General features: G+C 39.3%; 1 protein-coding gene across 4 annotated transcripts in view; it reads left to right on the top strand.

The window, feature by feature from the left end:
* Nucleotides 1-12,665, top strand: part of CAMSAP2 (calmodulin regulated spectrin associated protein family member 2) — a 186,895-nt gene that overhangs the window by 140,099 nt on the left and 34,131 nt on the right. The window lies entirely within an intron of this gene.

The raw sequence follows: 12,665 nt of genomic DNA, 5'->3' as shown, positions 1-12,665 counted from the left end.
TTTTTTTAATTCTTGCTGGAGTTCCTGCAAGGAATGATGGATGTGTTCTTTTTATGGAGTCAGCACATCTGTGGCAGATAGAGTATAATCAGTTTTCTAAATAACTAGGTCACCTTCATTGCTGATTTTTATGATCTGTGAAGCAGTTGAGCGCCTGAACACTGCCTGCTCTCTGCTACGAGCTTTGGGCCCAATTCTTTACAAATAGTGGTCTCACTGCTTTTAGTGGGGCTGCCTATATGAGTAAATACTGCTGAATCAAACCTATGATCTCCAGTATCGTCAGTTCCTGTGAACTATTTGTTACCTCACATGCTGAAACCTCTTAAGTTGCAGGTGAAATCCATCTGTTTTAGCAGCATCAGTGTGTTTTTGGCATTTTGGGACTTCCACATCATAAAACAGCTCTTGCTGTACTGTAGTTTCTTATATTACGTAAATCAAACAAGGGAGGTGGACAATAGAGTTACAGACTCTGTATCTTTTTATTACTCATTTCGTCTAGAGTTGATCACCTTCCACACGTTTTGTTATCTTCTCCCTGCTTTGAAACAAGGATCTATGGAATCCATGACTCGTTATACACATATTTGAGAATGAGTAATGCTGCTTTTTTAACTTTAGGGGCATGCAACATAATGATTCAACCTAGCATCCACCATGTAGTTTTGAGAACAAATATTTGACTCTTAAAAAGTTTTCTTTAGAAATACCCCAGTTAACTTCTCAGATCAAAGGTTATGTTTTTGATATTAGACTTTTGAATTTTTCTTGCTTTTGAATAATTTTCTGAGGATGGATTTACAGACTTTAAGTACATTTAGGACATTTGTAGATTGAAAAAGCTCACTGTGATTATGCTGTCACAAGCTCTTGTGGCATGGTTACCTATTTAGATGTAAATGATGCACAGACAGGCTGCCAAGTTTTCCTCCTGAACTTTGGCATGGAAACACTAACTATGCTTGTAAGCTCTGTTCTGCATGTGTGAATAGGTCATCTTCTTTAAAAATATATTCACAGCTAGGAAGGGTTCTTCCAAGTTTCCCAAGATATCCATTAGGAGTACCTTCAATTAGAATATGTTCCCCTCTTGAGTTAGTCTCATTTAAAAGGTCATAATGTATGCAGAAAATGTGAATATTACAGAACATATTCAATTGGTAAACAGTACTGAAAATTGTCTTTTCTTCCACATCCTCGAAACATAATTGGGAAAAATATCAGGTGATCCAGACCAGTAAAATGACTCTGCTATCTCAGAGAAAATATTTGTAGAAAAATAGATTTATAGTTGTTAATTTTTGATTGAGTCATCTAGATTTTTAGTTTGGCTTTTTTATATTGTATATGAACAGTATATATTGTATATGTTTAAAACTAGGACTTACTTTTACAGGGGGGTTTCTGGGGACTTGGGGGTTTTTTTGCACACAGGTTAATAGTTTCTCCTAGCCTTGGCCTGGCTCTCCATTTTTTTTTTTTTTTTTCTGTCCTCGTCTTTAGTTGTATTCTTTGACTGGAAGTGTTTAATATAACATGCCTTCCCCACAACTATGAACAATGTGCCACATCTTGCCAGCAGGGAACTGTTTTGCATCATTTCTGCCATAAACACAAGACTGCTGATGACTGGGCTAAAGTATTTCTGCCTGTAGTTTACAAGGAGCTGGAAGCTTTTTCCAGTGCTGCAGGGAAACCAATGTATGCTGATTATAAATATATATCTGCTAGCTTATCATTTCAATCCTCTTTCTGTACGAAAAACACCAAAGAGATTTAAAACAAATTATACATGTTAAGGGCAGACTTAAATACTTCCATATAACCAGGGATCCTAGTTTTCTGTTTAAATATCCCAGATTCTCAGATTAGAAAAACCCAAAATCCATATTTTTTTCCCCGATTTTTAAAATAAGACACCAGTTGAACACAGTTGTATGCATCAGTTGAACACAATGTTGTACTGATATATTTACAATTTTAAAGCCGTTTGAAAGCCTAACAGTGCCTCAATCACAATAAAATAAATTCTAAATACCTGCATACTTTGGCATTTGATTTTTGATTATGGAAAATCAGAGCTCCCCCTGCCCCCTTTACTCACCAGGATACAGGGTCCAGCTGCAGCTGCCCCTGCTGCTACTTTGTGGCACTGAGCAGCTCTGATATGCTGGTGCCCTGCCCATCCTGTTGCTCCTTGCTCCCAAACCACAGCCTCCCCAACCCTGCCAGTGCCCCTCACTCATGACCCACTGCTTCCTCCCCCTAGGCCCCAGCCCCCCCAGTGTGTGGAAGGGGGTGGGTGTGTGGGCATGGACAAAGTGTCAGGAGGGTGTGGGGTGGGCACACATGATGCATTGATGAGGCAGGGGGGCATATGCCCCACACCAGATTCCCTGCCAACAGCGGGGCCAGACCAGCTCTGGGCAGGAGCTGCCTCTGCAGCCCAGTGGCCAGGACCCAGCACTGGGGGCAGCATCGCGGCACCATGGGCACCAAGGTGAGGCACAGCAGCAGTGGCAGCATGGAGTTGTGCCCCCTGCTGTTGCCAAGTGGGCAGGCAGTGCCTCACCTTGGTGACCATGGAGACAAGGTACTCCTTCCCGTGCCAGGTCCTGCCCACTGCAGAGATGGCTTCTGCCTGGAGCTGGCCTGGCCTGGCCCGGCTGCAGCTCCACACCCCACTGTGGGTGCAGAAATCTGGGGGGCACATGCCCCCCATGCATCACCTGTGCCCTCTTCTGCACCCTCAACACCGTCTGTGCCCACCTGCCCCCATTAGACTTGCCTGGAAGGAACTGCTCTCCACCACACTGCCTGACGGCCACGTGCCTCCTGCCTCCCACCCCCAAGAAGCCCCTTGATGGCTGGAACTCTGCCAGCCTGCAAAGAGAAACCCTCTGTTTTCCAAATTTTTCCCTTTAAAAGAGAAAATCCCTGATGAATCTGTGTTTTTCTGCAGTGAATGGAAAACCCAGATCCCTGCATATAACAGATATTAAAGGTTATTTTACATTTTCTGGCAATTTTTCTTGTAAATATGTGTGTTTTGGAAGACATAATGCAACCATACTGCCTGCCTTTCTGCTTTCAGTCCTACCTTTTTATATTTGGTGAGCTTTACTTTCAGATCCAAATTGCTCCCAGAGGATAGTGGCAACCTAGAAGGAAAGGATTTTTAACATGCTTTCAGCTTGCTTTGGGAATGGGAATAATTTTATTGCATTTCTATCTAGGTCTCTGTGTCTATAGTTTGGTTATTCAGAGGGACGAGACTGCCCAACAGGTAATGATGTAGCCTCTTCAGAAGTCAGACAGTCTCTTATGTTGAAGCCATAAATAATAAAAAGCCAAAACAACCAGGGCAAAGTGCGTTTCAAGGAAGGCCATGCACTTCAAATCAGTGGGACAGGTATTTTACTTGGTCATGCTGCTCTTTATACCATGTAATGGAGTATAGCCTTCTCTACAAGCCAGCTTATTAGTGTTAGGCTTCAAAGTTAAACCAGTAGGTTCCATATTCCACAAAGTCTAACAGGGAGCCTGCCTGTAACATTGACTTGAAAATGTGGTCTTTTTATAGGCTATTGCTCACTTTGGGTCCTGAAAGCCCAAATAGCCTTACTAAAGAGGGTTTATCTGTGTATTTGTTACATTTTGGACCCTGAAACACTTCTTCACATCTGATTTGTGCTGCAACATCCCTCTGGAGCCTAAGAAAGTGTCATAGTCAGTCAATGTGAGTTAGTTGCTTTCACAGATTTCCATTACTTTATTCCAACATATGTCATATTTATAATCTATCTAGAGTTTTCTAATCAAGTCACTAGAGACCCATTACCAAGTTCCTGTCCCTGTAGACTGTTGTTTCTTTAGCTGATGGGCTGAGAACACTGAAGCAAGACTCCTTTCTAAAATAAAGATCAACGGAAGTTAGTTTCATAACCTTTTCCTAAGCTTTTCAAGTAGAAACAGCATAATTCAGTTTGACTTCACCTAGAAGGGTAGCAATCCTATTGGTCCTCTAAAGCAAAAAAGCACAGAAGCAAAGCCAAGCAAGTGGAAGTACTAGAATAGCTGAAATATTGTATGCAGTCCTGGTCTGCACCATTTTAGAAGGATGTTAAGAGGATCCAGAGGCATGTGACAGGCATGTTAAAGGGGTTCAAAAAAAGGTATGCAAAGGAAGTTTGAAGGAGCTAGATGCTTTCAGTTTGGAGAAATGGAGATTGAGAAGGGACATGGTAGTAGTTTTCAAGTATTTGCCCCCTGACCAGCCCCCCCACCCCCACACCTGCACAGCCCCCTCTCTCCCCTCCCCCTCCCATGCCCCAGTATCTACTTACCACAGACAGTGCTCTGATCAGAGCTGTGCACCGCTCCTGCTTGCTTGGCATGTAAATGCAGCATGCTGGGGCAGCAGGGGGCACCACAGAGATGCTCTGGCTGGATGCCAGAGTGTCTCTGGAGGTCCGAGCCCCTGGTTGCCTCTGTGCATGGTGGGGAACTGTGCTCTGTGCTGCTTTTCTCCGCAGTGATTTTATTTGATACCTGGAAATCCGGGTATCACATCTTGAGCCTGCGCTGCAAATATGCAGTATGGAGAACATTTTTTTCATTCTTAGCATGCCTCTTGCAGTGTCTCAGACTGGTTTGAGATGCCATAAGAGATGCGCGTGCTCATCTGGACACACCCAGAGATTTCAAATAGTGCACTAAATGGACTTTAAAGTGGCGGGAAATCCCAGGTTTTGCAAACAAATGCAGGTGTGTTGACGTAACCAGGAAATTTTGTTTAGTCTACACACGCCCCATAGTGCCAAAACCATTCTGATCTGTTGTGGTCTTTCAGAGTTTTTGTAACAGAAGAGCTGCTCTACTATTTCTCTGTATTCAAGAAATGAGTGAAAGCTAAGGTCTGGCAGTTCTTGACGGCTGCCTTGAGTCTAAAACCAGTGCTCTAAAACAGGAATTGGAAATTCACCTGGGGCCCTGTGCCAAATCTAAACCAGTGTGCGAGCGGTGCCACCATGGCCACCGCAGTGGCAACATGGGGTTCAGTGGCTGTAAGGCAAGCTACCCTATATATAATCACACAATGGAATGTGGATCTATCACTCCTGAAAAATTCCTGCTTTAGTCTTGATCAGCCTTTCCTTCTAACAGTAAGAGAACAAAAAGTGTCTGTGTTTTTATGTTTTTTTCTTCTTTTTATCACAGTGTAATTGTAGCAGTTACTTTTGTTTTTGTTCTTCTCCTCCCACTACCTTTTCAAAGCTGTTTTTGTCCTTTGACAGTTTTTCATATTTTTCTTCGCAAGAGAAACAATAAGGGAGTCTCATTATGTCCTAAAGACTCTCTTTTCTTTGGAAGAGAAACAGTAAGGGAGTCTCACTATGTCCTAAAGACACTTCCTGATGGTAGAAGAATGGTTCATGCAGGTGTAGGAATTTGCAAAATACGAGTACCTGACAGGAAGGACAATTGTGTCTGAAAGCTTATCCAACATTTCCCAACTATCTTGTTGGTGTGATAAGATGCCAAACATGTTCTGCTTTTTCATGTATTCCCTGGACCATTACAGTTATAACAACACTACAAAGCCTGAGAGAGTTCTGAGAGGTGTTAATTGCCCTCAATCAGAGCGGTTAAATTGTGAAGTTGATCATGCAAGTATTGATGTGTGCAGCTGTCTACACTTTGCCTCAATACAATTACTATACTTGACATGCATTAAAGATGGTAAGCAATTGTCAGAATTATCTGTGTAAAATGTTAAGAGACTTGCATCACATCTTCCCCATTGGGCAAAACTGAATTCAACAATAACTTAGTATCTAAAGACTTGTTTATGTTACAGAAGATTATTGCATTTGAACACTGCATTTGCTGACAATAATTTTGCTAACAAAATGTTAGCTTTGCAAACTGTGACACTCTTGGTGACTATGCATTTGCTGACAGACTAGTAAAAATTCTTGTTAGCATTGTGTTTAACTCTGCTGTTCAAAAACCATGTTCTGTCAGGACAAAGGTTTCTAAGGGAAATTAAATGTAAAAGCAGCATTGTTATATAAAGGCCTCATTTTATCTACCAGCTTTGTGCAGTGTTCTTCCTCTGATGCCCATGGGACAGCAGCTGTGGATCAAGGTGAATAGATCAGGTAGTCTAAGCCCACAGTACATAATTAAAAATATAATTTGCATTTCTTCACCCTTGAAACACGCAGGGTTTTTCCCTTTATTCCCAGCTTATGAGCTGTCTTTTAACTGGGCTTGAGTTTGAGGCAGCTATTGATGGAGATCTTTTAATCATAAAATGAATATTACCACGTATTTTACACACACAAATTTTGAAACACTGCATTTGTCAGGCTTCTTTCTCCCCTCAAGCACTGATTGTACAAAAGGTTCATTATAAATTAATTATGTTGGTTTTGTTAATATTCTATAATCTGAGCCTTTAATTTTTTAAAACACTATTCTAAAATTAATAAATTATTAACATGTCTGAGATATATTATAAAGCCACAAAAATCCATGACTAATTTTGTTGTAATATCTTTTTATTGGACCAACTGTATGGTTCGGTTAGACTTAGACAAGATTTCAAATGCAGTACATTCGAAGGTCACAGTCGAGGTCCCTGAAGAAGAATGCATTGCATTGGAAAGGTTGTCTAAGTGTGTTGCAACCATGCAGTTGGTCCAATAAAAATATCACCTACAAAAAATCTTAGCTCTCATGTTTCCTGGACCATCACAGCTACATCATTCTAACACTGCCAAAATCAGTCAAATAGTTTCTAGGCTATTTGCATTTTTTCTTAAGTGCGCTGAATGTTTGAAGTTAGTTTTAATCCTAAAACTGTGTTTATATGGGGAATTGTTTATTTCCCTTTGTGTGCGTCTTGAATGTAAACTCTGCTTAACCACAGCAGGTTAGCTTTTAGATAAAGCAAAAAATGCCTATAATTATTTCCTAGATGCGTTTTGCATTCCTTTCCTTTCAGACTCCTGTATCTTAATTGTAGGATTTTTCCATTGTACAATACAAAACTCATTTTATTTAATCAAGTTATTTTGTAGCTTTAGATAGTGAGGAAATATGAAGGGAAAAGAAGTAATCAAAGTAAAGGTATTTACAAAAGGAGACCTACATCTAGAGACCGGACTATTTAGAGCTACAAGTCTGCCATCTAATGGCAATCTTTTTTTAACCATTCTATAATATAGTCGCCGGAGCCTAGGTAATTAAACATTACCATTAAAATTCTGTCATATTTCTGAATTATTTGTATATTAATCTGTAGGTGACAATAATAAATCAACAAGCAGTCTAAGTCTTGGGTTAGTAAAAATAAAAATTTAGAGATACAGAGATCTTTCCTGTCCTCAGTGGTTAGATATAGGGTTTGATATTGGAGTTCTACCAGTAGTTCCTTCTCTAAAATATGGCGTCTTATCACCCCACACCTGTTACTGTAGGTCTGAAGCTGCATTCGTTTCTTCAGTTACTGATTTAATTGATATGGAAAGCTTGCTGTCTTAGGCCCTTTCCTCAATTACAGGCAGGAGTACCGTAATAAACCAGGCTCTGAGGTTTAATGTCCTGGCGAAATGCATCACTTCTGCTGTATGGTAGAAAAGGGTTTAGCAGTTTTTCCCCTCAGAAGCATTCTCATTCATGGCTGGAAAACTGCATGCTCAAGTATATAACCAAACTTTTGTAACATCACAATTGTCACAAAAATATGACATACCAGTCATTTCTTCTCACTCCTTAATATTCATTTCCTTCCATTTTTTAAAAACACTTGTCTGAAATCAGGCTCCTGAATTAATTCATAAGCATATAGGTAAGTGATCTCTCTTTCAAAAAGGGTGGGTAGGTATCAGTTCCCATTGACTTCAGTGACAAATTCTTAGTCAAGACTACAAAAACAGACTACGTTTTTAATGTTATCTTTTACTGAATCAGCTATACAGGTGGAAGCGATTCTAGACAAGTTTGTAGACTTGGTCTTCCTTTTGTGCTTGGAAGCTTGTTTAGCATCTCTTTTGCATATTTCCTGGATCATCGCATCTCCAATAACACTCCAATCTTGCTACATTTTATTACTCACGGATTAATGGAAAAGATTTACAGAGTTAATATCCAAATCCTTGACTAAGGGCTCACCTGTATACATAGGCAAATCCAACAAAGTGCAGCCATGCCCCTATTTGGCTGTGCAGCACGGGCACAGTGAGCTCTTAAAGTTCACTGGCTTGTCAGTACAGCAGTAGAATTCAGGCTAAATGTCACTACTGATGGATTCAGAAGTAGGGGAAAAGAGTGGGGCAAACAGCAACAGCATTCATCCCTTTGATTCTGGAGCTGCACTAAACAGTGGCTTTAGTAAGAGCTGCACTGAGAACCCAGTGATTAGATAGGTGGATGGATAGATGGAATACAAGTAAGTAATGGCAGCACCACTGTTGCCACCGCCAGGTGAAAGTGCTCCGTGTGCCTCTTGTACCGCCAGACGAAAAAGGACTGCAGCATGAGCATGTGCTCCTACTGCATTAGGGTTATATGATAAGTATAAAACAAGCAGGACAGCCAGTGTGTGCTGCAGCCCTTCCCAGCTGAGCTGTGCACTAAGCATTTTACCTGCTGGCAACATTAGCACAACAGCAGTTCTCACCTGGAGTTGGCATCAGATTCAAAAAAAGATGAGCAGTGCCCTGAATCTAGAAAGAACAACTGTTTTAGAATGTTTATAATGTCGATGTTTACAGTAAACTAAAATGCTAATCTGAAAGTTAAGAATCTGGGATTTTATATCCTTTGTACAGGCAGTCCTCGAACTTACAACACAATTGGTTCCTGAAAACCGCATCTTAAGTCGAACGTTGTAACTTGGAACCAATTTTCTCATAAGAAAGAAGGTTATAAATGGGGGATTGGTTCCTGAACAAAGGCCCGAAAACCTATTTTCACCAAAAATAATCCAGAATTTTGTACTTGATCAATTATAGATGAGTAATATAACTAAGTTAATGTATTTATATTGTAAATAGCAATCATGTTGATTTGGAAGAACTTTTTTGAAGGCTTCTTGGCTGGAGTCTTCTTAGGAGTCTTGGTTGCAGGTTTTTCTGGAGCCTTGTCTGCTTTCTTAACAAAAGTCTCCAAGAAAGTTTTGACAGATGTTCTCCAGGTAAATCAGCAACGCAGCGTACTTGTTTGCTGGCGTGGTGTTGCATCAGATCAAGCATTGTAAAGTCAAAACTGACATCATAAAGGTGAAACAGTGTCAATTTCTAAATGTTGTAAGTGCGAAATGTTGTAAGTTGAGGACTGCCTGTATAACCATGATCATATTAAGAAGATAATATTTATTCTGAAAATATTCTGAAATATTTTTTTAAAGATGGTCTGCTAAACCAAAATAATTTTCTTGAATGGAAAAATGTCATTATGTTATCACTCATTTAATTACTATAGTTTTGAAGGTGAAGGCCTGTATTGTTTTGCCCAAGGGCTATTATAGCTGCTGTTGAAAAACTGAAGCAACATCTGGCTGATCCTTTTATTTTGTGGCGAGGCATGTGATCAGCTTGCAGTGCGAGGACTTGTCTGTACAAGATTTAGGCCTTGATTGCATTGATTAAGTCTGCTTTAATTCTAATCCTGTTATTGCCAATCCACTTGCTCCCACTGTGCATTTCTCCCCATTTATTGTCCATAGGCCAGTTCTCCAATTTATACAAATGCCTTTGGTTTTTAATCCTGTCCTCCCTAGTGTCCATGCTATGGTAATGCACTTTTAATTTGGACTAACTTTTCTGAACCTTCCTATATGGAAAAGCCTATATTTTGGGTCTTTGGCACTGAGATTTGTGTACTTTGATGTGTCCAGTTTTAAATGGTCGTGTTACACAACTAGACTTGAGTTATTGCATCTTCAGTGATATTGTACTTTCATATGTTTGTGGCTAGGACTTAGAGGGATTAATGGGTTTTAGCACTGTAGAAAAATAAGCAGCTCAATTTTCAGAGAATGGTAGGAGAAATTGTTTATTTTTCCTGGAATTGGGAGAATTGGGAAAATATGATTATCAGCGCTTCAGTGATTGATCATACATCCTTAATGCAAAGTGGATGTGTTTGCTAGTCTGAGTGAAAGTAACATAAGCTGGGACAGAGACTTTGTGTGTGGATCGGAGTTATGCTGGGGACTGATATTTTATACCCCAAAATAAATTTAAATAGTCTGATTGTGCCATTAAATATATTTTTCTGTATATGCTTCAGATAATACTTTGGTTTGCCATTATTAAACTGTATCTGAGAGAGTTGGCACTTGGTGCTTATTTTAATGTGAATTGAGTCGGCATCAAAAGTCATATATTGTTGTGTAGTTTGGAAGGTAAGGCTTCAGTTATGGTGTTTTCTGAATGAAGTACTACATGGGTAGACTGTTTTATACTGTACAAAAAACTTGGCTGTTTATCAAATATAGCTTACCACCAGATTCTGTCAGGCTCAAATATCTATATATGGTTTCATTCCTATTCTATGCCAGATTACTTCTGATAGTCTCCTCATCATTCACTAAACACTAAAGGGATGTTAGGGTTATTACATGAGACTAGAGCTCTGATGCTTATAACCATGAAGCCAGTTCAAAAGTGAAAAATCAATTGAAGATACCAGTCTTTTCAGATTTGCCTGTGGACTGTTGAGATTCTGTCCAAATGCTGTTAAATGTCTTTGAAATGTTTTCTTTAAGATGCTCTGACCTCTACTTAAATGTTTGTAATCATTGTGCAATATGTACGCATTTATCCCTGAGAGAGAAGTCTTAAACAGAATATAGTATTATCTTCATTGGCTGTTTTTCTTTGACACCCCTCATCCCTGTGACACTGTGACCGTCACTCAGTGTGACAAAAATAATAGATAAATAGGTTGGAAGTTGGAGTTCCAGCTTTTCTTCAGATGCAGAATTCACTCTTCTGATCCCAGACAAATGCCTATTCTCTTCTTCAAAATCAGTTTGTTCTGTCTTAGTGTTCCAACAATTAGGAAAATTGTCCCGGCAATTTAATTTTAATTAGCCATTATGTAACTGCTTTCATGACTCCCCTTAATCTCATATTCTCCAAAGTGTGTTCCTTCAGTGTTTCTTGGGTTTTTTTGGTTGGGGATTTTTTTTTTTTTCCTGTTGTGGCTTGCCTTTCAGCCCCTTTTATCTTTTGTTCATTGTCTCTGGAATCTTTCCATTTCCTTTGGATCCTTCTTAAAATATGGTCCCCAAAACTAGACTCGGGAGTCCAGCTGAGTCTAAACAACTGCAAACTTCATACAATACTTCTGTTAATGCAACTCAGAATTGTCTTTGCTTTTTTTTTGGATAGCATCACCTTGCTACTGAGTTTGTAATCAGTCATACCCTCCAAATCCTATTACTGCCAATCCACTTGCTCCCACTGTGCATTTCTCCCCATTTATTGTCCGTAAGCTGGTTTTCCAATTTATACAAATCCCTTTGGTTTTTAATCCTGTCCTCCAAAGTGTTTGCAGCCCTTGCCACTGACATCTGCAAGTTTGATCAGTATACTCTATTTCTGCTTGTAAGTCATTAACAAAAATATTAAGCCAAAGTGTACACAGAAGAGTTCCCTGAGGGAAGACCTGTTCTCTTTTAAAGACCTTTTGCTATTCTGATATTCATTCCATTGTTACCCTTTTTCAGCTCTTCAACCAAACATGCATCTATTAGTTGAAGACATGTTCATTCAAATTGGCAAGTCTGACACTCTTTACTTTTAATGAACTGTATCCCTTCACCACATTTATATAAATTCTGCCAGTCATCTTATTGCCAGTTTATTTTTTATTGTTGTTTGCCTTTTGGTTGGGGGGGTAAGGGAGGGGTTGTGAAAACTGAAACAAAGGAAACACTAAGCATTGCATGTTGCACATTCTCTCCAGTGAGCCAAAGACCCACCATCTTCCTAATCTGTCTTGATTACCTGTCATGTTTGTAAAGCCCATCTTATTCTCTTTAATATCTATGACCAGTTGCAGCTTTGATTTACTCTCTAAAGCTATTTGTAATAGTTGGGGGGTTTTAAAGTTGTCTGAAGGAAAAAAAATTATAGTAATCTTATATTTTTATATACAATATTTGTTGGTATAACAACCAGGGTCTAAAACTCATTATGTTTATGGGTCTTTATGTGCAAAATCTCCTTATGTTTATGGTTAAATGTGAATCATATACATAGCTGTACTCTGTGTAGTCCCTAGAGTATGGCAGTTTTATACATGGTGCATGTGTAAATTTATACTCATTCACCAAACTGTAATTAAAGGGAGAACATAGAAATTTTATTACAGGCACTTCAAAATTATTATTTTCTCTTAAATTTCTACTTTTTTAACAACTTTAAACTTTTGGAAGACTGAGAATGTACATTTTTCCCCTAACGTACCCTGTTGTGTTACTCTAGAGTTGCTTATGGCTACTGGCCTTAATGCCTTAGTTCTGTTTTTTGTTTTTGCTCTTGAATATTATATCGCTTGTGTAAATGTGTCAATACTGTAGCCTGTAGAAAAAAGATACAAGGAAGTTTACAAGACGAGTCAAATTATGGGCCTGCTGATTT

The sequence above is a fragment of the Crocodylus porosus genome, unplaced genomic scaffold (genome assembly GCF_001723895.1).
Source record: "Crocodylus porosus isolate Cpor-Errol unplaced genomic scaffold, CroPor_comp1, whole genome shotgun sequence".
Classification (NCBI taxonomy): Eukaryota; Metazoa; Chordata; order Crocodylia; family Crocodylidae; genus Crocodylus; species Crocodylus porosus.
The sequence above is the reverse complement of the archived record's forward strand: the minus strand, read 5'-3'. Positions and strand labels throughout refer to the sequence as shown.